This window comes from Sorex fumeus, unplaced genomic scaffold (assembly GCF_029834395.1).
Source record: "Sorex fumeus unplaced genomic scaffold, SorFum_2.1 ptg000115l, whole genome shotgun sequence".
Taxonomy (NCBI): Eukaryota; Metazoa; Chordata; class Mammalia; order Eulipotyphla; family Soricidae; genus Sorex; species Sorex fumeus.
Genome location: NW_026606172.1, coordinates 13,732,020 through 13,759,661, shown reverse-complemented (window position 1 = coordinate 13,759,661; position 27,642 = coordinate 13,732,020). Strand labels below are relative to the sequence as shown.

Here is a 27,642-nt window from a genome sequence, read left to right as displayed (position 1 = left end):
ATATACATAGACACATGCATAAAGAATCGTTTTGTCTATGTAACGACACTGGGTTTATAAAAAGACAAACTGACAAAAGGGTTTAAAAGTTAGGAGACAACTTTCCCAATTTCTGATGTTTTCCTATTTATTCTTATCAAAAGGCAACATAAAACCAATGTGTATGCATATTTTTAGTGCTAAAAACACTGCTCATTCTCCAAATGAACAACAGCAACACAGAATAAAAGAGACACTCAATGGTCTTGTTTCCTGAAGGGCAAAAGAGTTTGGTCCAATAAAACTGGTCAACTGGTCTTGGGGGAGAGAAAAAGATAGATCCTGTCAGTTTCATGGTCCTCATGGAAACCATAGTTTTAACATAAAGTGAGATGAAGAGTACCAAGAGTTTAGAGCTGAACTGGAAGTGATTTCCATTTCAAAAGATTCACTCTAGCTGTCTTTCCAGACAGAGGTAGAAGCAAGAATCCACTTATGGTGCCAACTATAGTAATTCAGGAACAGTAAAGGAGGTTCAGAAATGGTGATGGATAAGAGTCTGAATACAAGCTAAAGGTAGAGATGACAGGATTTGCAGGTCAATGAGATGGGAAATGTGAATGGAAGACAAGAGTCAAGCATGACTGACATTTAACTTGAGTAACTCAAAGATGCAATTTCTCTATACTGAGCAGAGAAGTCTGAAGGAAGAAGTCTTAAGAGATTTGCTTTGAACGCAAGAGGTCAACGTGGCTTTTAGATCTCATTGACATGTTGAGTCTACAGTTCAAGTGAATTTCATGAAGCAATGTGTAACAATTAAAGAGCTTTGGAAGATCTTGACCAAGCCCCTTTACATACTTATATGTTAACACAAAAAAACTTTTGTTAAACATATGTTCATGAAATCTATAATGGGAACCTGGGTCTCCTAAAAACCAGTTTATTTCTTCACTCTATTTCATTCTAACAATATATGTGGGAAATAGTCAATACTGAAAGGGCCATTAAAGAATGGCCCTATAAATAACTTTCAGTTGAAAATTTATTTAATGGTTAATTGAAAAGTTATTTTACTAATCTCCCATTTGAGAGTACTCAAAGCAAAAGCTAGTCTTTCCTTTCTGGTTCAGAGTTATTATGATACCACCAAATACATAAATAAGTGGAAAGTTATGTGTAATTGTCCAAATAGTTTGTATCTCTAATTTCTCTCATCTTATTTTTCTTTTCTATCCACACTCAGTATGTTTTCTGGGAGCAGGTGCATAAGATATAAGAATAAAAGCATTTTAGAGGAAGTTCAAATCACCCTTTTACGGACAATGTTTAAAGTACAATTTTTTCCTGGTTTACAATTATTTTGAAGACAGATGAAAATAGAATAGGATAGAATAGACCCTTCACATACTTATGTGCAGGCTTTTACTCACATATCATGTGTGCATACACACACAAACACACATACAGAAAAAAAATATATAGCAGAGGCATTTGGCATTATTATTTAAAGCAAAATGAAGATTTCTAATATGGATTATGAACTTTCTTCCAGATTTGGAAACCTCTTTTTTGAGTAGAAGTAGCAACATCAATCTATAGTTTAAATTTTAAATAGTAAATGTTAATACTGAACTTGAAACCTAGAAATCTTATTTGATAGGAAAGAAATGAAACCTGAATACTAATAGTAACAACTATAAATCACTGAGGAACGATTAATAGTTAATTCTTATGTCATTCCTTTCTGCTGCACAATTAAAGAAGTAATGGATGGAATACTTGAGCAATATATAAAATATAAAAAAGTTATTTTCTGGATTTGGGGAATAAGTCTTATTTAAGACTTATTTGGGGGTGGTGTATGATAACAAGAATAGTCTGGACAAATGACGAGAAAACAAAGCAGAAGGGCACAGGTAATAATAGTAGCAAAGCACAAATACTTCAGGTAGAACTGTTTTTTTGTGTATCAGAATACCATTTGTGACAGTAATTTAAATATGTTGTTTTTTTCAGTGTAGTTTCTTTTTCTGTACTGCATTCTACTGTACATAGACTATTTAATAAAGAACACAATTACAAAATATTCACTTGATCACTTGTCTTCCCCTTAATCATCGATTTGCTCAAGCAGGTGCCAGTAACATCTCCATCTGTCCCTGTAGCGTGCTAGTGTAGCCCAATGGTGTCTGCTCATTCTAGGAACATGAAGAGCCTCAAACCAATAGTTCAGTGTCTTGACGAAGAAGTTTGACCATCTTTTAGGTGGGCAACCACACAATCTTTTGACGTCCCATGGAATCCAGTCAGGAACAGCTTTAGTCCAGTAGTCATCTCTAAATCTCATTACGTGTCCAGCCCATTTGATTTTCGACACCTTGGCAAACAAGACACTGTCCCTGATTCTTGAGCGTTGAAGGAGGTCAGAACTCCAGATTCTTTCTCTCATTTGAGTGAAGCATGATACTCCAAGCATAGCTCTTTCTGTTCTTCTTTGAGAGACCCAAATAGCGTTTTCATCATTTTTCATAGGGCCCATGTCTCTGAGGCATATGTTAATGCAGGAAGAACAGTGGAATTGAAGAGATGTGCCCGGAGACGAAGGTTCTTTGTCCTGTTAGTTATTTCTTCGACTCTCTTGAAGGCGTTCCAAGCCACTCTCTTCCTCCTGTGCAACTCAGTTGCCAGGTCATTCGTCATGTTGACTTCTTGACCTAGGTACACATAACTGTTGTATTCAGAGATGGCCGTTCCATTGAGAGTAAATGGAACTTCAGGAACAAGACTGTTTCTCAGAACACTGTCTTTGTGAGATTCAGCTGTAATCCAACCTTTCCACACTCATGGTCAAAGTTGGTCAGCATTTGTGCAGCTTGGCTGATGTTTGGTGTTATTAGAACAATGTCATCAGCAAAGCGGAGGTGGTGTAGTTGCTGACCATCTATCTTCACTCCCATCCCTCCCCATTCCAGTCGTCACATGATGTTCTCAAGGGTGGCACCGAAGAGTTTTGGTGAAATGTTATCACCCTGCCAAACCCCTCTCTTGACATCGATGATCACTTCTTTGTAGAATGGTGAGATCCTGGTAGTGAATCTGTAATACAGCTCACGGAGGATCCTGATTTATTGAGTATGAATGTCCTGATTGGCTAGGGCTTTAAATGAGCGCTTCTGTCTGAACAGAATCAAAGGCCTTCTTTAAATGATTGAACACTAGACAGAGCAACATTGGCAACTATCGCCCGATCTGCCTACTATCTGTCATCTACAAGCTGTTCACTCGAGACATCCTGAACAGGATTGGCAGAACACTAGATGAAGGACAACCATGCGAGCAAGCCAGGTTCCACAAAGGATTCAGCTTGATCAACCATATCCACATGATAATCAAGCTCATTGAGGTTTCTTGGGAGTTCAAGATGCTACTCTGTCTAACAAAATATTATTGTTTTTAAAAATATGAGTTTTCTATTCTCTAGACAGTCTGTTTTCCATTTAGGAAACATCTAACAGTGAGAAAATAATTTATATCACTTCCACTCCCTAGTATTCATCTTGAAAATATTCTTAAACATAACATTTTTAAATGGGTTTCTGCTGCATAGCATAGACATTGTAATCAACTCTTTTGTATTATAAGCTTCTAAGTTGCTAAGAAAATAGATCTTAATGGGTCACACCACAAAATAGAAATGGCACTTGATGAGATAAAGAGATTATCTAATAGACTTGTAATCATATTGCAATGTGTGTAAAATCAATACCTTGTATCCTTTGTGTTAAAATACTGCATTGAACTAAAAATAAATAAAATATGGTTTGAATAATAATACAGCAAGTAGAAGTAGGAGGCTCAATTTGCATGTGGTGGGCCTGTGTTCCACCTCCAGCACTATATAAGGTTCCCAGAGCCTTGTCAGAAGTGATTCCTGAGCACAGCTAGGTGTTACCCCTCAAATATATATATATATATATATATATATGATTAAACAAACAAAGTTAATAAAATAAAGCATGTTTTCTTTCTTACCAAAAAAAAGGGAGGGGGGGTCAGGGATGTGAGTCGATGGGTCTGAGTTCCTGGGGGTTAGGGGCTGAGGGAAGGGAGGAAAAGAAAGAAGAGGAGAAAGAGGCGAAGAAGGGGGGAAAAGAGAAGAGAGTGAAGGGAGGAGGGGGAAAAATCAAAGAAAACTAAAAAGAAAAGAAAAGGGGAGGGGAGGAGAAGGGAGAGGAGATAACAGAAAGGGAGAAGGGAGAGGAGAGGGGAAGAGGGCTAAGGAAGGGAAAAGAGAAGGGAGTTAAGTTGCTGGGCCAGGAATTTGTTTTAATAACAAAACATATTTCAGTAGTAAGAGCACCTACCTCGGAAGTTGAGTTCTATCACTATAGAAGTTCTGCGTTCTTTCTTCCCCACATCACAGAACATGACCCTAGGCACTACCAATTACAATCCCTAGCATCACACCAGATGCAGAATGACAAAGTCCCCTGTGAATGGGAAAGTCTCAATCAAGTTTCAGTTCTTGACACCAATGTTCCCATCAACACCAAGAAAACTGCAGTCTGCTCTCTTAATAGCACTGTAACACTGTCCTCCCGCTCTTCACGGATTTGCTCGAGCGGACAGTAGTAATGTCTCACAACAAATTGTGAGACTCGTTGTTACTGTTTTAGGCATATCTGGCTTTTGACTAAGATGAAGTCTAACTACTTCTACACTTTCATCACTTCCTCCTCACAAGGTAACTGTGGAAAATAAACATCAAAGTCCTTGTGAAAAGCACAATTCTGGCACATCCCTGAATCACTGCATTGATCAGTTATGGAAGAATTGAAAAGTTGGCTGATGCCAGAAGATGCGGTGCTGCTTGTGGCCTGTTATGGGTAGAGACCGTCAGGACCACAACCAGCAATGCTTGAAGGTCTCCAGCACTGGTGACATATGGCACTGCTCAAGGGAGAATACTGTCTGAAGGATGCATAGAATGCACATGATCCAATCCCTGTACTATCTCCCTGATCCCATGATTCAGTGATATTTTTAGCATTTTGTACTATAAACTCTATATGCAAACACATAAGAGATATTTGTGCAAGTTATTAATAAGGTTAGGAAAATAATATTTCTATACATTACAAATTCAAGTAACCAATTAAACTATGTGCACAGCTTCACCCAGAAATTTAAACCTTAGAATCATTTCCTCAGAAATGAAACATAACTTCTAGTATGCATTCATTTTTTATAGTGTCTATCAATCCCTAAAGCTACTTAAGAATCTCATTTAGGATTATAGGATACTTATAATTAAGTAAAGCAATTTAATACATGTTAAGCAGAAGTTCAAAGATGATTTGTGAGGAGTAGTTTAAATTCTGAAATATATCTGACTTCATTAAGCCAGAATCTTTGTCATTATAACAGATTTCTCTCTTCTGTATGGTAATACCAATTCTGTTTCAAGTAGTATGTAAGAACAACTCATTAAATGAAGTACTTCCAGAGCAAAACCCCTTAAAGGAAATTAACAATTCAAACAATATTCAGAAGCCACCAACCAGAGAGACAGCTCAAGAGGATGAGGCATTTGTTTGGTATGCAGAAGGACTGGGTTTGATTCCCCCAACAATATGGTACCCTGAGAAGTAAGGAATAAGATCTGAGTACTGCTGATGTGGCAAAAACCACAGCAACACAAACACTTATTTTGAGAGACAAGGAGAGATTGTGCAGGGTCCAATGTGCGTGCCTTACATGCAGTTAATCCTGGTTCAATTCACGGCACTACATAAAGTTCACAAGTATGGCAAGATATGACTCCTGAGCACAGAGCCAGGAAAAGTATCAAACTCTACCCTCAAAATAGAAGTCACCAGCAAACTTCATGGTATAACTGTAATCAGCACTAAGTTATTTCTTCTTTATTGAAAGTTTTCCATATAAAAACCTTTGTTTGAAATTGAGTAATTCTTTTTTACCATGATTCAATCTTCCACTACTTATCATTGAGAAGGAGGGTGTCTATAAATTAGACAAAAAAATTAGACAGGAATCAAATCATAAAAGAATTTGACACTGGACTAAGGAATTTTGATTTTATCATAAAGGCTGAAAGATTCATTCATTTAAAAGAAACTTTTATTTATTTATTTATTTTGCTTTTTGGGTCATACCCAGCGATACTCAGGGGTTACTCCTGGCTCTGCACTCAGGATTTACTCCTGGCGGTGCTTAGGGCACCATATGGGATGTGGGGGATTGAACCTGGGTAGCCTCACACAAGGCAAACACCTTACCCGCTATACTATCACTCCGGCCCCCAAGAGATAACTTTTCATATTGAAATGAATGATTAGATTCTATTTAACTGTCAAATATATATTTACAATAGCAATGTAGCTAATTGTTTCATGTAGATGGTGATTATGGGCAAAGGCACCACTTAAAAATGCCAAACTACAGCCAGCAGATAGTACAGTGGTTATGCTGCTTGCCAAGCATGCACTGGACACAGGTTCAAACTCTGGCACAGCCAGGTATAGCCCGGTTTTGATCTACAGTTACTGTAGATCATATGACTATAACCGCAATCATGTTACCTAAACTTCAAAAAAAGAGAAATAATAAATATGGCTATAGGCATGATTAACAGAAATGGGTAGACTTGAAGCAAATCAGAATTATTATTATATAGATGATCCTCATTTAATCAGTTAAAAACCTTAAGAGAAAAAAGTAAAGTCCTGCAATAGGACTCGGATTTCTGGGTTTGATTCCTAATACAATGTGGCTCCACTTTAGTACCTGCTAGAGTAGCCCTAATGTCTCCTAAGCTCCTAGAGCCATTTTAAAGGAATACAAGTTATTAGTTTTGATTAGTTTTCAAAAGAGAGACAAGGCTGAGATCCATAAAAAAGGGATTTTGAGTGGGAGCTCAATGCTACAACACCCACTTGCCAGCTGGGGTGCACACCCAGCAGATCCTTCAGAATTTCTAGCTCCATAATCAGATTAAGCAATGGCCAGTGACTTCAAGTAATCTTCTCTGTACCAATCTTCTTTATATGTGCAGATACACATATAAATGGAAATGTACAGATATCTTTATATTTATAACTCCTATATAAATATATTTCTCTAGAGATACTTCATTAATGTAACCGTTTCTTAGTCAAGTCATTAATAGGCATGTGTGTATATACACATACACATGTGTGTATTAAATATAAATACCAAAAAGTGCTAAAGCAATAAACATATGTGCACATATATACATATATACACATACATATGTGATTAAATATGAATACCAAAAGGGGCTAAAGAAATACACATATATACATATATATACACTTATAAACACATATGTGTTATTAAATATAAATACAATAAGCGGCTAAATCAATAGTACAGCAGTTAAGCCATATACCTTGGTTTGATTCAACACACCTCTGATGGTCTCCAGAGCCCTGCCAAGACTCAATCCTGAGACAGAGCTGGTAGCAAGTCTTTTACATCGCTGGATGTGCCAACTCCCCGAAGAGTTAAAAATTTTAAAAAAATGAAATAAACACCAAAATACGAAAAAGTAGCAACTTCTGTATGGAAAAATCATCAGTAAGTTTCACTTTTTTCTTCAGTCAAAACTGCTTTTTATTACATTTTCGGAGGAAGAGCTTCTATTTGTGTTACTTTCGTAATGCGAAACAAGCAGTGAATGCTTAACTAAAATAAGAATTAGAACTTTATACTGCAGCTCCCCAATAAATCTCTTATAGCCACTATTAAAATTTTTGCAAGAGAATATACATTTTGGAAATTGCATACAATTTTAATTTAGAGGCTCATCTAATAAAAATGCAAGAGGGATTATATTTTATTTCTTTCACATATTTCAACTGATTTCTAGAGTTTGGCCTAAGCCAAACAGAACAGATATTTCCCAGGGTACCAAAATGTACACAAACTCTGACAGAATAAAGCAGTGCTATTCAAAAAGACATTTTCACTAGAAAGGTGGGAGTTGATCAGCAAAAAAAAAGAAAAAAAAATCCGTAAAACAGAAGGTTCTTGAGATCAGCACTCCAGAAATTTTTCATTGTAGAGGGTGTTGATGTACATGAATGTGCTTTATCAGATTTAATATACTGAATGTCTCTAAATAATGACGTCACCATTCAGTTCAGAAAGCCTGATGCATTCAACACTTGAATTATACTTGACTCTTTTATTCTGATTTTGTACTACACAAGAATCATTCTCTAAGGAGTACATCTTTGAAGGCTGGCTAAAGAAAAACACATTAGTGCTCGGAGGATGTACCCAAATGACCATTCGGGTTAGTTAATAAATAAGCAAATAGATCTCCCTGCATTTGATTACTGTACATGTATTCTGAGAAACAGATTTTCCTCTTGGAGGACCACGAGTGAGTCTGTAATATAAGACAAGAGCCTGAAGATGGTAGATTAGCCAAAGTGACCAAACTGCCACCTGTGAGAACTACCTTGATTATAACTTGCCTTAAGTGAGTGGCAACTACATCTGCCAGACAAAAATGAGTCCTTTCATTAATATTTACACCTTAGCTATTCAAGTGAGATCAACCTTTTGGAAGTTAAAATGGCTCAAGTGGCCTCTTTAAAGCTTATTTTACATACTAATATGTGTTTTTAAATTTCCTCAGGTTGCATGCAGCTTTATTATTATTGCTCAAAATAGCATTAGTTTAGTTCATTAAACTAGGTTAATGATTAAATTAATCATTAAAAAAAACAGTAATACTTGGATTATGCAAGTATCACTCTCATATGAACAAAATATGAATATGTTAAAAATGCAAAAGAAAGAATGAATCATTCAACAGAGAATGGTGAAAAACCAGAAGATTGTATTTTCCCTTTTTTAAAAAAAAGTAAGGTGAATGAAATAAGAAACCTGGATCAAAAATCATATTTCCTTGCTTTATTATATATACTTGTTTTTTTTTAAAGAGGACATTTCAAAACAGAAATACTGAATTCAGCAAGGGAATATTTAGAAATAATATACTACTGGAGCGGTCTTTCTGTGTTCTATTTTTATTGGGGGCAGGGGCTATCCCTGTATTACTGGAGGGCTATCCCCAGTTCAGAATTTGGAATAGTTCCCAGTGTTGCAGATGAATCCCTGATTTGCAAATCTCCTGCTCCAGTTTTTCCAACTACTTCCCTGACACCCCCCACTTCAGTCTTGTGGGTAACAAATTATATTTGAAAAGGAAGATCTATTTTCTAAGTAGTCTACAAAATGTCTGTAAGTTCCCTTCAGTTTTGAACATCAACAATGGGTTTTGAACAGGAAATCTGGATTGTTGCTTCGAGAATTTATTATAATTTTTTAATATGAAACAGCTAAACTTAAGAACCTACAGTAAATATTGAATCCCAGGGAAAAAAGTAAAAAAAAAAAAATACAGGGGAAAAGGCCAAGAACAAGCACATAAACAAAGTGAATAAACATGCCACCAGAAGAATATAGAACCTATCTAAAGCCGAATAACTTTCCTATGCTTATTACCAGGATGTCATCTTGAGAGATAAAATACAGTATCATAAATTTAAAGGTCACTGAGTTTTTTCAAGGTAACCCAAACAATGTAAGGACATACAATTAATTCTCTCAACAGCTAGTGTATAACCAATCATTAAAAAAACCCTAACTATGTCTCATAAACTCTGTATCTATTATGAGACCTGGTTTTAAGTATTTCCAATTTAATAAAAATGACCTAAACTATCTCATCCCTTTTGATATATTTTATGGTGAGTACTGTAAAAAATGTTATTTCTTTTAAAAATTGCATCATAGAATTAAATAAATGATCTGCACTTATCGATATCATTTCATGTTCTGGATAGCACAATCTTTAAAATTAAGACACTTGAAAATTAAAATTGTTTTCTCTGGTACTGTAGAGCTGGTGTAAAAAATATATCTCTGAGCCCTTCAAAATCCCACCCAAATTATGCTTTTGACTTTGGGTTGGCATGTGGGCATGTGAGCTACAGCTAGCAATGCTCAGGAGCTATTTCCAGTTTCGTGTTCAGGAGTACCCAAGCTCAGTGCTCAGGAAAAAAAGGTGGTGCTGGGAACTCAACCAGAACCAGAAATACAGAAGGGAAATGCTTTAATTCCTGTGCTATCCCTCTGGCCCTCATTTGGACTTTTTTCAACAAAGTTTACAGTATTACAAAAGTAGATTATATGTTGTAATGTGCTTTAAAAACAATTTTGTTACAACTCATCTCCACCAAAAATAATTACCTGAGTTAAGGTAATAAATACTACCATCCACAGTGTTCAGTCACATATTTTCTTGGGAGGACTTATTTTAGGGGTCTTAGAGATACTACAGTGGAGAGGGCACTTACTCCTCATGCATAAACCACGGTTCAATCACCAGCACCCTGTATCACCTCCCAAGCTCCACCATGAGTGATCTCTGAGCGCAGAGTCAAAAGTAATCCCTGAGTACCAGGGGTTGTGACCCTCTAAAAATTAAATTAAAAAAATGTTTTGAATGAAGGTAGAATCTGTCCGCATACAATTCATAGAAACAAATGACAAGTGCTGAGAATAAAGATAAGTGGAAAAACCATCGCACCTCATAGACAAGTTTCATTCTTGTGACTGCTAGGCACGTGTGCAGATGATATAAGACTCTGTTTTGAAACTATACGCGGTCACTGCAACTTTCAAAACCTGAAACTTGGGGGCAGGAGAGATGGTACAGTGAGGAAGGCAATTGCTGGGCACATGCCCAGCACCCCATGTGATCCTAGCGTCCCTCCTGGAGTAATCCTTAAGTGCAGAGTCAGGAGTAATTCCTAAGCAGGGGCAGGTATGACCAAAACAAACAAACAAATGACACAACAAAATAAAAACAAAGCCTCCAATTCATTTTATGTTTAATATTTGTTAGGCCACACCCAGAAATGTTCAGAAATGTTCGGCTCTTTACTCAGGAACTACTCCTGGCAGTGCTTGGGGGACAGGAAAATATGGGGTGCTGAGACTGAAACCCAGATTAGTTATGTATAAGTCAAATACCATACCCTCTGAGCAATCTCTCACTCAGGCCACAAACTCTGAAATTCTGAGTATTTAATTGTTTGTGGTGGGCAACTTCAGAGATGCTCAGGTACTCTCCCTAGCTCTCTGCAGGAATGTCCCCTGGAATTGCTCATGTGTTGTCAGGGATCAAAACAGGGTTTTCCACATTCAAGGCAAGCTCTCTACCTCCTTACTATGTCTCTAGCCCTTGAACACTTAATTTGTAATGCTTTATGTATTTAATCACCAGGGCTCGCTTACGAGTTAAGAATCCACTGAATCATTATTGGAAAGTTGGTATTCTGTAGTGTGCTCAACTCTTGCAACAGACTGAAATAAGTAAGCTCTAGATATTTTTACATCAGATCCAAGAAGATAAGCCCCAAAAGATTAAGGCAATGGTTCTAAAAGGGTTACCAGTCTTGTCTCTGGAACTGCAGAATCAGTATTAGATGAAAACATTTTATAAATGCAGTCTGGGAACCTCCCCCAGATCTGCTGAATCAGAAACACTAGTGGGGGTAGAGGCTATTCAGAAATCTGTGTTTTTATCAAGCTCTTTCAGATGATGCTGAGATACTGGAAAATTAAGAACAACCACAGAGTTGAGGTACCTTGCCTAAAAAGTTACACATCTAGTAACTAGTAAAACTGAAAGAGAATTAGTTTGGTTGGTCTCTTCTAAAACCCCGATTCTAATTACCACAGGCCTTCAGTTAAACACAACACATTTTTGTTTCAAGTCCATCTTTCTTTCTAAATTGAGGACTTGAGAATCTCTAAATTGAATAATGAAAATACACTAAACATAACGGAAACTTTGAAGTTCCAGAATCTTACAATGCCTCAAGGTCAGTGTTCTGACAAATGTTCAGCTGTCATGTAAAACACAGGAAACATTCCTGATGTAGTGTCAAGATTTGAGACTGAAATATCTGAGGCCTCCAACTTCCAGCTGTTGTTCTGGTCCCCTACCTTTTTCAGTGGAGAAACAGGCCTTCTTCATTAAACAGGGACAGAGCAAACATTTTAGGACTGTTATCCCGTCACGGCAGAACTTCCCAACTCTTATACAGTGCATCAGAGAAATCAGATGCAACTTGTTGAACTCCAACCCCTGAAACAACACTTCCATTCACTTCTTCAGTCATCACTGTTACCTCTTGGAGGTACTAGGAAAGAGCAAGTATTGGATGAACCGTGCTATATCTTATACTGACTGCTGTTAGAGATCAAATGGAAATACCACATACTTACCCTTCTTGAGGACTGCAGCTGTGCTTCTATTTTTTTTTTTTTTTTTAGAAATAGAAGAGAAGAGAGGGGAAGAAGAGGAAAGAACAAGATGTTGGAGGGATGGGAGAGGCTGGCATAGAGAAGCAGATTACAAGACTAAGAGAGAGACAGAGAGACAGACAGACAGACAGACAGACTGAAAGCCAGACAGACACAGAGACAGACAGCAACAGAGACAGGGACAGAAACTGAGACACACAGAACACAATGGAAGAGAAATTACACAGCCCTCCCTGAACTGTGATGTCAGCAACTACAGAATCAAGTACATGAACAGATTATTTGAAAGTGCAAACCTTGACCCAGAGTAGGTATCTGTTTGTTTAAAGCAAAGCACTTTGTTTAATAAAGGGATGCATATAAAGGCCAAACCTAGAATTGCTTTTAGAAACTCCACACAGTCCCTTCTTTCCCCATCATGCCAGACCCACAAATGAATTCAATACCTATCTGTTGAGTTCCTATTATACAACAGTTACAGTTCTGGGGGTACTGCAGGAAGTAGGGACGCTAGTGAGGGGGACCTTAAACTGTACAAGAGAAAGTCACTTGTGCCAGGTGAGTCCTCACAGAGGTGGAGCAAAGTATAGTAAAGGAGTTAGTTGCGTTTGAAAGCAGAGTCTTGGTGAGGTGTCAAATGTAAACACCAAGTTATAAATGTACGTTCAGAAAATAATAATTATAACAGCTATTGGTCACTAGCAATAAAATCTAAGATATGCCCAAGGAAACACAGAGAGAAAGGTAAGAACAGGAACTTATGCCACCATGCTAAATAGATAATCCAATGTATAATCCAATATGGAGACAAACTGAATTACAACCTTTCAGCAGGTTCCCCACCTACAGAGAACTGTTGGTGTTGATTCCAGGCTTTAAATGCTCTAAAACATAACTTTTGGTATGTTGCTACCTGTGATCTAAAAGCTTCAATGACTTCTTCTGTAGCACAGTTACACAAAGCCCCAGTATCATTGCATATGGCCCAAATCCTCAGAGGCTGCTACATCAAATATAGCATATACATTTGCTTTTATCTTAAGACAAAAACACATATGCACCTTTTCTTTACACACCCCTTAGGATATACTTCAAAAGCCACGTCTTCAAAGACTCTCTCCTTGATCTTTTCCTCCCCATTAGAAAGAACTGCAACTTTTTTTGTGTCCCAAACATGTCTGATATCTCTCTGAGTAACTTTTATCTAAATAGGATTAAGTTTCTTAGCTTAATATTTAAAATATATAATTGGACAAGTAAAAAGTAGAGAACAAGGAAAGATTCCTTATTACTTTCACACATGGGCTAAAGATTTTAACTGGTGGAGGGATGGGTACTTGACCATTATATAACTGAAACGTAAGCATGAAAGTTTATAAGTATGTAATTTTACCTCACGGTGATTCACTATGAAAAAAAAAAAGATTCTGAGAAAGGGTGACAATACTGAGACCAACCTAAATACCAATACCCTGAAAAGCAGAGGACTTTCTCTGATCAGCACAGAGATACAGCAGAAGTCAGAGTGTTGGACATTTGAGAGGGGCTCGGCCAGACATTACTTAGATAGGATCTTCAGAAAAGTCACAGGGACAAATAAATACAAAACGGGGTGCAAAGAGTGAAGTCTGAATGACAGACAGCTACAGACAGCTTCATTCTTGTAACCACAACCGTTTTGGCCAATAACTTAAAGGAGCCTGAAAGTAGACTAAAATTTTCACCAAGAAGCCTAGGTCTAACCAACATTATTTCATGTCAGTCCTTATGGGTCCCAAGAAAAGAGTTTTTTCATCATGCTTAGATTTCTATTATATAAAAGGGAGCTATTTGTGCAATTAAAAAATATGCAGGGCAATTTTTTGAAGTTGTAATAGGAAATGAATATGAAATTTTAAGGGAACAGTTTTTGTCAGGGGTAAAAACTTATGTTTTTATGTGTTTCTTAAGTTTTGGATTCATCTCCAGAAACTCAGTGGTAAGCAAATGCAATCTTGACTAAATTTAAATAAGTAATACTTTTCAATAGCTTTCTTATCCAAATGTAATTGAGAAATATAATACAGATCACTCAATCATTATGAAAGAATAGTGTTGCAGTGGTGAATGTTTGTATCAAAACTTACAGGCAGGCTGGAGAGATGGTACAGAGACCAAGCATGTCTTTCAACATGGCCAGCATTAGTGGTTCCAAACTAGGTATTCCAGAGGACCACCACCAAGCCTGACCCTGAGCATAAAACCAGGAGTAAGTCCTAAACACAGCAGGCACCACCTCCAAAAAAAAAAAAAGCAGACTCTTTTTCTCTGGTAATTCTAATATAATTCATTGCCAAGTTCTCTCCCAAATCTCCACTAGTCCAACTAGTTGTTTTTTTTTTTATTTTAATTAAACAAAAAACATAGTTTGGAAATGTCAAGGACAGATACTGCAATCGAAAACACAAGCCAAAAAAATAAAGAAAGAACTAGCTTAATGAAACTGAAACAAGATATTAATGGTCTGAAAACTAGAACTTAAACTGACCCTAAGAGGTTTCACTTTTAAAGGAAAAAAATATGTTATAACAAGTTAATACCAATGAAAAAAAATAACTGCCAAACAATAAACAAAGTGTTTCTTAGTTTTAGTTTTTCACCTTTTTATCACATATAACAGTGCCTGATAAACCATGCTGGTGCCAGGGATGGAGCTAAAACTCCTGCAAGCAGGCATACAACTCTAGTTTCTGTGCCAGTTCCCAAATCCAAGGAATGTGTGCACATTAAATTTGAAATGTGAGACTGGAGCAATAGCACAACAGGTAGGGTGTTTGCCTTGCACAAGGCCAACACAGGTTTGACTCCCAGCATCCAATATGGTACCCCAAGCACCGCCAGGAGTAATTCCTGAGTGCATGAGCCAGGAATAACCCTTGTGCATCACCAGGTATGACCCAAAAAGCAAAGCTTTTAAAACAAAATTAAAAATTTGAAATGTAAAATACTCCCTATTGTATATATTTTGTGTATGTTTGTTTGGAGTCACACCCTGCAATTTTCAGGGCTTACTGCTGGTTCCGTGCTTAGTGCTGACTCTTGATGACTCAGAGGGACCAAATGGGGTTCCGGCGATCAAACCCAGGTTGGCTGCGTGGAGGTACACTCACTGCTGAACCAGCTCCCTGACCCCCACTTTGCATATCTTAATTATTTTAAAGGCTTATAGAATAATTTCTAAAGTATCCCACTGTTCGTATCAGGAAGCTGAGAGAAAATATGTGAACTGCCTCGCCTTTTCTCACCTAATATACAATTCATCGAGAGACCTGATCTCAGCAACAGCTGAACCCTTTGGTACTATAACAGGAGCTATCATACACAGAACTCTCCCGTATTTTATAAAGACCACAGTCGCTTTCATTCACTTCAACCCTTTAGATTCTTCTGGGACACAGTAGAAAACACAGCAGCCAATCAGAGAATATGCGAACTATGTACTAGGAAACTGAGAATGCAGAATCAGCCAGAAGGAAGCCAGACTGGGAGGTGTGGGGGGAATGCCAACTACCGCCTGGTATCATTCACAAGAGGGCAATTTTAGTAATGGGGAGCATGCTAAGATCCGGAGGAGGCAATCTCCCTACTACTGAGCCAACAGTTCCTCCAAGTTACTACAGGAGTAAGGCCAAGAATTACACTTGTTTTATAGTGACTTCATCTCAGGGCATTCTTTGAATCTGAAATTTCATATCCTTGGTCCCAGTCCACCAGGTTCTTTCAGTTAAATTTCAGCTGGTTTTGGTTAGCAGACTCAGGAAATATGCCAAAATGTATCCGAATGTGGTGACCACTGCACCGTGCTCCATTTCTCATCCAAGTGCAGGGAGTTGAAGGACTAAGGGGTAGGAGGGTCCCTTCAACTTTCAGCTAGTTCTGGCCAATCCTAGATAAGCCAAGGTTTTATCTGAGAGAGTAATGAAGAAGCACAGCCTGAAGATCCTGCTGAGAATAAAAAGTTTTATGTTCTATAAGACATAAACACTTTATTGTATGATAATCTGTTGCCTCTATAAAGCTATGAGATTAGTGGGACCATAAAGGTATCAGATCCTTCAAATAGTTTGCCTGTGGCATTCTGTCTACACAATTGACAAATTCAGTGACTGACCTTCACATGTTATTAGGAACATACTTAGATTGGCCAATTGCATTTCTTATCAGGAATAATAGGGTAACTTATCCACCAAATTACCTAATCCCTCTTCCTTATGCCATCCTACTAATCACAAGAAACAAATTAATTGGCATCATATATTATGAAAGAATGTCACTTATCTCCCCCTGAATTATCCTTAGCTTTGATGATCAGTTTGTCACTTCTTATCCAAAGGGGGGAAAAAAATCCTAGGATCCACAATATTCATTAACATGAAAACGGACTTTATACCATCCATTGAGGGAGAACACAGATTTAAAATGGCATAACATGTCCGAGAAAGGAGGGGGTTGATCAAGAGCCCTTACTTGGGTAAGTTTCAAAAAATGTTATAATAAGATATATGCACAAAAAGACTTTTATGGAAAAAATGGCACTGGGCCAAAGAAGTAGTACACTGAATAATGATGCATCCGCCTTGCATGAGCTGAACCAGGCTAGATTCCTAGCATCACTGATGATCTCCTGAGTAGCTCCAGGAGTTATCTCTGGGCACAGACCCAGAAGCATGTCCTGAGTCCAAACAAAAAAAGGAGAAGATAAACTTTTTAAATAACGATGTATAAAATTTAAGAGTAAACCCACGATCACGATCACAATCATCCTGTTGTTCGTCAATTGCCACGAGCAGGCCCCAGTAACGTCTTCTTCATCCTAGCCCTGAGATTTTTAAAAAGTACCATATTCAAGGCTGTTTCAAGCTTAGGAGAATGAGACCCATCATTGTTACTGGTATTTGGCACATTGGGTACGCCACGGGGAGATCGCCAGACTCTGCCATGTGGGCAGGTTACATTAGGTAGCCTGCCGGTTTGTCTAAAGTAAGAATGAGATAATAAGATGTCACGCGGCTGCGCGCTTCTGGGAGCTGGGTTTTATAGTCTCTGGATCTTGGCCGTTAATGGGATTACACAGTGCCAGAGTAAACCCATTCCCTGATTATTTAATTGTACATTAAAAGTTAAGATATCCTCAAAATTTCTATTCAAATCTAATTTAAATAAGCATATCTACTCGAAATACGTGTGACTGCTTAAATATCTAGTAGTATTAGCAAAAGGCTCTTACACTTTTTCAATTTTCATTAAAATGTACAAAAAACTTTGTTTTGTAGATTTTCTTTAAACATCACCTCTCTAGTTTAAAACTCAGTAAATAAAATACAAACATCCAACCTTCCAATACAAGAAGGGAGATTTTAAAAATAATAGAAAATAACTAAAAAGAAGACAAAAAAAAGAAAAAAGAAATCCAAGGTTCAGTGTTGTTTAACTATCAGACCCCTAAGATTATAAATGGTCAAATAAATGATTGGCCTTTTATTTATTTCTCCTGTTAAATTTTCATATTTGAATGCTATTGTTTTGTTGTTTTGAGTCTACCAAGCATCTCCTCAAGGGAACCCATGGATCATTCCTAGGTGACTTGTCCAGCTAAGCACACCATTCAATACTAGAGCCAGGGAGCTGATGGTGCTTGTGTATAGTTATGCTGGAGAAGGCTCCACCAGCCATGCTCCGGGATCAGCAAAGGCAGACCTAGCCATGGGTTTTCAGGAATACACCAGTTATGAAAATTGAAAACTGGGTCGTGCACATGTAAAGCATGTACCCCGATTCCTGAACCATCTCCCTGGCCCCATAATTCATTTACTTTGCAATAAAACATCTCATCTAGATGTTGCAGTTTTAGTACACTATTGCTTCTCCTGGTTTAAATTGGCTTACACAGGCTTCAACAATGGAAAACTGTTCAAGCTAACATGTGTGCCTGCATATTTTCCTTATTAATTTGAATAGAATAATCAAGTACAGTTCCTTTTGTTCAGTACTTAGAGGCAAAACAAATAATTGAAGCAAAATGTACAGCTAATAACAAACAAATTACTCTCAAAATGGCCATAATTCTTCAAGCAACACTTTTGCTGGGAAAGGCTAAAATGTGTTTTAACTGGAAAGTATACTAACATACTAAAAAAATTTATTTCCACTATATTATTTATTCATTTGAGGTTAAATCAAAGTTCTATTTTCACCTAAGAATATTATATAATATACTTGCTTAATAAATTACATCTTTTTTCTTTTATTGCACTTATCACATATTATGATATATAATGCAGAGTTATTGGTGCAGTTACAATACTGTGGTAAGTAAATGAATACCTTTATTATCAGAAAGTATGATTTAATTGCTTTAGTAATAATTAGTGCATATTTAGAACATTATAAATTAGCATTGAATGTACCAGTGTGTTATATGACTTGCTATTTCTGACTTCAAAACCATAGAATGTACAACAGCAATTTTTCAGCTGAAAATCTGACTTCAAAACAATGGAATGTACAATAACAATTTTTCAGCTGGATTTTAAAGACAGCAGTTACTACCATTATATTGTGACACTGTTTACAATTTTGATGACAATGAGCAAATAATACCCCTTACTAGACAAAATAGTCCATTTTCTCAAAAATCCCTCGATTCTTCTGAATTTCTCACTGATCTGCATTTATTAGTTTATTAGCTATCTCTTAAAACACATACACGCACTCACACTTCAGATTAGGTCTAATAATCTGTATACACCCTCACAACTAACCAAATGGCATATTTCTTTCAATCATTAAAGAAAAATATCCATGTCATTTGCTATACCAAATATTCATTCATCCTGGTCAGTATTTATTTTTATTTTTTTTATTAGTCAGGTGAATGAGACCAGTTGTAGTTACTGGTTTTGGCATATCGAATACACAACGGATAGCTTGCCAGGCTCTTCCGTGCGGGCGGAATACTCTCGATAGCTTGCCAGTCTTTCCGAGAGGGATAGAGGCTTTTGGGGCGACCTCTAATCACCCTTTGTAGGTGTTACCATATTTGAACCCTATCAAATACGGTATGACAATTCCGGAAGATGGGTATTAAGTGTCTTATGATGTGTCACACGGCCGCTTTGCGGCCGCACGGGTCCGGAAAGCATCCTGGAGTGTGGCGATGGCTGGGTAGTGGAAGTAGTGTCGATAGAAGTCTGCCAGTGGGGTATTTATCTGGGTAGGGTGGGTCTCCTGTGCACAATTCGATCCCTGGGTGGTTGATGGAAGCAGACAGGGCAGGGTAGGGTGGGGCTCCTGATTAGAATCCCTTTGTCACCTGTGGTTGGTGGGAATATCACGTTTCACTCAAATGAGAGAAAGAATCCGGAGTTCTGACATCCATCGATGATCAAGAATCAGGAACGCTGTCTCATTTGCCAAGGTGTCGAAAATCAGATGGGCTGGTCACGTAATGAGATTTAAAGATGACCGTTGGACTAGAGCTGTTACCGACTGGATTCCACAGGATGTCAAAAGACCGCATGGCCGCCCACCTACCAGATGGTCAGACTTCTTCGTCAAGATCATGAACGATCGGTTTGAGGCTCTTCATGTTCCCGGAGCGAACAGATGCCATTGGGCTACACTAGCACGCGACAGGGACAAATGGAGACGTTACTGGCGCCCACTCGAGCAAATCGACAACCAACGGGAAGTTAAGTGATTAAGTGATTTTTTATTAGTGAAACATCATGAGGTACAGTTATAGAATCACAAACTTTCATGCTTGGGTTTCAGTTATACAATGATCGAGTACCCATCCCTTCACCAGTGCCCATTCTCCACCACCAATGAACCCAATAGCACTTCTATCCACCCACCCCATCCCCCCACTCCACCCCACCTCTGTGGCAGGGCATTCCCTTTTGCTCTCTCTTTTCTTTAGGGTGTTGTGGTTTGCGATAGAGGTACTGAGTGGCCATCATGTTTGGTCTATAGTCTACTTTCAGCACACATCTCACATCTTGAGCAAGTCCTCCAATCACCCTTTACTTGGTGTTTCCTTCTCAATCTGATCTGCCTTTTCCCCCTGCATCTGCTGCCAGCTTCCAAGCTATGGAGCAGACCTCCTGGTACTTATCTCAACTATTCATTGGTGTTCGTCTTCCCTTATGTTACTTTATATTTCCCAGATGAGTGCAGACTTTCTATGTCTGTCCCTCTCCTTCTGACTCAATTCACTTAGCATGATACTTTCCATGTAGAACCACTTGTGTGCAAATGTCATGAATTCATCTTTACTAACAGCTACATAATATTCCTTTGTGTAGATGTACCAAAGATTCTTTAAACAGTCATCTGTTCTCGGGCACTTGTTTTTTTTCCAGATTTTGGCTATTGTGAACAGGGCAGAAATGAACATGGAAGTGCAGATGTCATTTCGACTATACTTTTTTGTTTCTCCAGGATATATTCCCAGGAGGAGTATTGCTAGGCCAAATGGGAGCTCAATTTCTAAGTTTTTGAGAACCTTCCATATTGTTTTCCAAAAGGGCTGAAAAAATCCACAGTTAAAGAAATCATTGCTGAAAAGTTTCCAAAGTTAGAGAATGCAGACATCCAGATCCAAGAAGCCAGAAGGGTGCCAGCTAAAAGAAACCCTAATAAAAACATTCCAAGGCATATCATAGTCAGAATGATGGATGCCGTTGATAGAGACACAATACTGCAAGTAGCAAGGTCAAAGAAAATCATATACAAAGGAGCACCCCTTAGATTTACAGCAGAACTCTGAGGAAACCCTCCAAGCCTGAAGACAGTGGTGGAATATAGTGAAAAAACTCAATGAAATGAATGCCTCACCAAGAATACTTTATCCAGCTAAACTCTCAAACTTAATGGAACGATACACCATTTTATATATAAACAACAGCTCAGGAAGTTCATAGACTCAAAATCAAACAAAAAAGGACTAAAAGGGCGCCTGTAAGTCAAGAAAGAAAACACCCATAAGCAAAACAAACCCTTACAGAAAGATGGCACAAAACCCCATGACAATAATTTTTCTCAATGTCAATTGTCTAAATGCACCAATCAAGAGACATAGAGTGACAGAATGGATCCAGAAACTGAAACCAACATTCTGCTGCCTACAATTAACAGACAGAGCAAACACAGACTCAAAATTAAAGGATGGAATATAATCCTGCAAGCAAACAACTCCCTCAAAAAAGCTGGGGTGGCCATACTAGTATCCTACAACGTAGATTTCTGGTCAGTATTTTTAATTTAACAGAAAATCTCAAAGTCTTGGTCATTGTGACAGACTGACAGAGAGGGGGAGAGAGAGAGAGAGAGAGAGAGAGAGAGAGAGAGAGAGAGAGAGGGAGAATATATTTATTCAGGGCCAGAGAGGTAGTACAATGAGTAGTGCACTTCGAACATGGTCAACCCAGGTCTGATCCTCAGGACCACATATGGTCCCCCAGACCCTCTCAGGAGTAATGTGCCAGGCACAGCCACCTGGTATCATTCAATACGCTTCAAAAATAAGTTACTATGAGTTAATTTTAGGGTAAATTGATTGCAATTTAACCAAACAAGTTATGTAGGTTTTATCATTCATATACATAATCAATTTCTGTGTTCAAGAAAAACTAAGCAATATAAATTTATTTTAAATAAAAAAATCTGAAATAAAAGATTTTAAGAAAAAGATCTTTAGCAGATTAATTCCCTTTAATTCTTGTTCCTTAAAATATTTAGAAAGAGGAAATTTTGTTTGTGGCTTGATGGGGAGAATGTACTAACTCAACAGGACAAGAATCCTTGGTTGAAAAGCCAACATTCTAATATATAACACAGTTTTATACTCAAAGGTTAAATATGATTCACAATTGGGTATAGAACCCTTTATATATATACATACACACATATGTATAAATATGCATGTTTTCACCTAAATTTAAATAACAAAAAACTTTTCGAAAATTCTCTTTTGTGTGCCAAAGAGGTGAAACACATTGGATACTATGTAAAATAAACATATTTTTACCCTATCTTTCTTGTATATTTGTAGTACTAATTAAATTTGTGTACTCATCAAAAGTCTTGCCCTTATATTTAAAAGTTCAGAAACAGTAAAAGAAAAAAGATAAAAAATGTATTATAAAATTATTATTAATTTTGCAGCTGGAGCAATAGTACAGTGAGTAGGGCATTTAACTTGCACACAGCTGACCTGGATATTATATCTGAGTGCAAAGCCAGGAGTAAGCCCAGAGTACAAGTGAGAGTGGCCCCCAAACAAAACAAAACAAAACAAAAAGTATACATATATAGATATAGATATAGTTAATGAACAAAACACTGGGTTGTCAAAAGCAATTGATTATACTAGAAAAAACAGTCTCATTATTAAAATGATGCTTTTGAATGTTCAATGTGCAAAAACAATCGTCACTGTCACTGTTCTCTTGTTGTTCATCAATTTGCTCGAGCGGGCCCAGTAACATTGCAAGACTTGTTACTGTGTTTGGCATAAGGAATGCGTCATGGGTAGCTTGCCAGGCTTTGCCATGCGGGCAAGATACTCTCGGAAACTCGCCGGGCTCTCCTAAACAACAACAAAAAAACAAATTCATAGAAAACAGCTTCTTTGCAAGGTGTTCCTTTGACTACTTGTGCCCCAAGAGAAGCAAGAAAAATGGGAACTCATAAATCCTATCAAACATACACAGTTTAGCCTCTACCAGATTCATGAACTGCAGAATGCCACTCAAACTTCCCTACAAACTTATGCAAATGTGCCATGAGATATGCATGCCCTTGGTCACACATATATTTTCTAAAACAAGGGAACCAATATTGTTAACTAAGACTAGAAATACATTTTTTAACATGTTCTCCTGAGGCATAAACTTATATATTATCCAGGTGACATAATATACTTGGAAATCTAAGGATATTTCACAGTGTTTGTTAAAATATTCATCCATAAAAATCCTCATTTTTGCACTATTAATATAGAAACATCTTTCCTAACTTAGGTCTGTTTTTTTTTATTTTTAATAGCATATAAAGGCAGTTCATATATGTTTTTTTTTCTCTCTCCTGGGAATGGAGAGATGGATGGAGTGGAAAAAGAAATATAGTCTCTAATACCAGATCATGAAAGAGCTCTACTGATATCAAACTGGGATAGTGCACATAGCATCAATTTACACTGCAGCGTTTTAGACTGTAATGGATCCATTTGTGCTTCAGTTACCACCAACCAGGAATGTGATTAGAAAAAGAAGAAAAAAAAAAACCTCCAAAATAGTAGAAGTGATTTCAAACATTTGGTCTATTACTAATTCAAAAAAAGGGGACATTATTTCCATTAAAGTTTGTCTGTCCCAGACAACAGTATGGAACCACTTGAAGAGAGGCCTTTGTTTTTGACTATTCTGGGGACTAGTTCCTTTACCACAAACCTAAGCAATCAGTTCCATTCCCTTGCATTCCTTTCCTCACTTCAGATTATTGTTCCATGAAGCTACCTTGTCAGGAAACTGGGAAATTGGCTTCTTCATTTATATTACCTTAGACGTATTAGTTGTCTTATGATTATATCTTCCATCATTCCCTTGGGATAGGAGCAAAATGTTAGCTGTCTAAGGATACAGGAAATTAAAATTTTGTCACCTGCAGAGGACTAAAAAGTGTTTGGTTTTCTTCCCCCTCTGTGTTAAGAGGGGATCTCTTGTGCATGAAAGAAAATTACCTCTCCTTCAGTTAAGACACATCTGGAAATATTCTTAACTATAGTCTTGTAGAATGACTAAGAAAGCTGATACCAATGCTTTTGTGATTTATTACAAGAATGCAGTTGAGTTTTTAAGGGATGTTTTCTTTTACTCAGCTATTTGCTTGGAAATCATGATGCAACTGATAGAAACAAAACTGTTTTTTTTTTCCTTCACCAAAGGGCATTTTGCTTTGGTTATCTTTACCTTGCATCAAACTGGACTTGAAACCAAATAACCCAAGGGGCCAGTCCAGACTTCCAGAAATGCCTTGCAGCTTGTTTTAAAAACCAAATTGGCTACAAATTTTCTTCTAGTGGCCCACAATAGAACCCTTATCTTTTTATTCATCAGATCTTTCACAGAAGATTTTCAGCCATCTCCTAAGATCTCAAGCTGTGCAGGCAGAAAATGTGACCACAGCAGAGGAACCCAATTTGCCTTAGAATTGAGACTAATAGCCGAACCTTGCTGTCTATTCTTTCTAGTCTTAAAGGCTTGTTAGACTCCCGATGGGGAGGAAAGTTTCCCTGCTGATAGAGTTGGAGGATATCAAAATGAATCATGAGCATATTAAAAAAAAAAAGATGATTTCGTTCAAGGAGGCATTTCTTCCTCCCTTCTCAGGCGACAGCATTTCGGTCTAATTACCCAATTACCACTGATGTAAGCTTTGTGGAGAGAATTAAGGACATGGGGGAGGAAGGATGTGGTGCCACTTGATAAGGCTAAATTCTTATTTCAGTAATGTCCAGAAGAAACAGACCACAGAAGAAATGATTACAAGACCTACCCAGTAGTAAGATCATTACCAAAGTTTAAGACTTTAAGTCTTCAATACAAATTTTAAAAGGCCACCATCTAAGCTACAATTGAAAATGGTAAAGTCAAGTACCACAAAAAAATGACAATAGCATCCCGTGCAATACCTAAATAGAAACTGGAGTGAATTTAATGAATGGTTTAAAATTGTATTGTCTTTTTTAATATAATGGCATCATTTCTTAGATACAGGGAGCAATTACCATCCTCTCCAACAAATCTTGCACTTTAATCCATAATTTAATGCATTATCCAAACGTAACAACAAAACTATAATTGATTTTGATTGTTAAAATCCTCACACTAAAATTTCAGGATAAAATAAACATAGGAAAATTGAGCCTTATATAATATTGAAGCAGGAAGGGAATTATGCACTCAAGCACAAGATAAAAAGAGAAAAAATACACTTGGTACATCACAGCTGTCTTCCATTACATATAATTATCCATTCTCAGTCTGAGCTAGGAACAAAAGCTTAGAAAGAACAATGGGTATGTAGATGTCAAAAGGTAATACTTTTCTTCAACTATGCAACCTCTTTCTTTTAAAAAAAAAGAAATATATGTAGAACAAAAACAACCTGTTTCCCTGTCATTCCGGTTTAATTTACAAGCTTATATATAAAGATGTTAAAATATTGATTGGGAATAAGTTTTGGCTATCAACCTGTAAACTACAAACTTATTCCTATTTTGGAGCAAATGAAAATGTTTAAAGAAAACATGATCATGTCTTTTAAACCATATTACTAATTGAAAATTATCATCAAATTGGAAACTCAATTACAACATGCATGGATTTTTAAAAGATAAGATTCTACTGCCAGAAATGATCCAACTAAATTTGAATTTGACTATTTCTAATGTATTGAAAGGACTTAGTTTTAAATCAGGGTTATAGCTTGAATATTTCTAGTGGGACCGTACTTTTTTGTAATAAAGACTTCACAGATAATATCTACTTTCACCAGAATTGCTATGGCGGGGGGGGGGGGGGGGGGGGGGGTTTACTTCGTTTTTGTTTTGAGAGACAAACCTGCCAGTGCTCAGGGGCTACTCCCGGTGGTAGATGTCAGACCATATAGACCTGAGGATCTTACTGGCTTTTCCTACTTCTCTTGTTCGTTAGCCCATTAACTTAACTCGTCAGTTAGAAAGATTAAGTTTAAAATAGGAAAGTTAATGCCTCGTGTCTACTATTGTTAAAAAAAGGGAGGGACAACTGCAATATATAGATAGATACAGATAGATAGATAGATATAGATATATAGATAGATAGATGTCACCCATACAGTCCATCCTCTGAAATATTAAGAAACTTTCTCTAGTTATTTAAAAAATAAAATTATATGATGGCAACTGAAATCAACAACAACAAAACCTCGGGTTAATGTTGATTTTAAGATAAACATTTAATGATATCATACAATTAAAACTATTTTAATGAGTGCATTGAGGATCTCACTGTATATAAAGTTAAATTCATATTTTCTTAAAATCTGTACCCAGATTCGATTACTCCATCCCTCTCAGTCTGGCAAACTACTGAGAGTATCCCGCCCGCACGGCAGAGCCTGGCAAGTTCCCCGTGGCATATTCGATATGCCAAAAACAGTAACAAGTCTCACAATGGAGACATTACTGGTACCCACTTGAGCAAATCGATGAACAATGGGAGGACAGTGCTACCAACTCTGTATATCATCTTTGGAGTTTGTTCACCTAACCCCCCTATGTTTACCTGGCCCAAATCTGTGTATAAGTGTGTTGGTTTTGTCTCTCCCTTGAGATCAAAAGAGACTCAATTCTCACATAGTATTTTGAAAAGGACAGGGTGACTTAGATTTTCTCAGACAACACTGTTCCTTAAAAGAAAGGAACAGTAAGTGTAAAAGGCTGTCTCCTGAAAAAGAAAAAGTTTCCTAAGAACATCAGCACTAACTTCCTTCCTCAAACTTCTGGAAAATGACCCCATCATCAACAGCAAAGGGTAAAGGGATTTCATAAGGTGGAGAGTCAATCATGGTTATGCTCTCTGGCTGAGCACAAAGCTTTGCTTGCCAGGCTCTTAGGGTACTTAAGCAAATTAAAAACAATGGCCAAATGAGTATCCCGTAAAAAGCAGATAGGTCTGCCAAACTTCAAATCTGGATTTTTTCTAAACCTCAGTGTTCTGTACTGGAAATTGGGCTAAAAAGAATAATAGCACATACTTATTACAATTATTTTTAAAGGTTAAGAGATACAATACATATAATGAAACAGGTATAATTTTTATGATACAGATAGTCACCTGTAAATGATAATCACTGTTAACTTTTATGCACTGTAGCACTGTCCTCCCATTGTTCATCGATTTTCTTGAGCGGGCCCAGTAACGTCTCCATTGTGAGACTTGTTGTTACTGTATGTGGCATATCGAATACATAGCATGTAGCTTGCCAGGCTTTTTCTTTAGTAAATTAAATAAACTGCATATGAGATACTCTGGGTAGCTTGCCAGGCTCTCCAAGAGGGGTGAAGAAATCGAACCCGGGTCATCCAGAAAGGCCGTGTGCAAGGCAAACGCCCTACCCGCTGTGCTATCGCTCTAGCCCAGACAATATGAGATGCTGTACTGCTTATGTAAGAATATTGAT

General features: G+C 37.3%; 1 protein-coding gene across 1 annotated transcript in view; it reads right to left on the bottom strand.

Moving 5' to 3' along the window:
• Nucleotides 1-27,642, bottom strand: part of ROBO1 (roundabout guidance receptor 1) — an 839,320-nt gene that overhangs the window by 260,469 nt on the left and 551,209 nt on the right. The gene's annotated exons all lie outside the window — the stretch shown is intronic.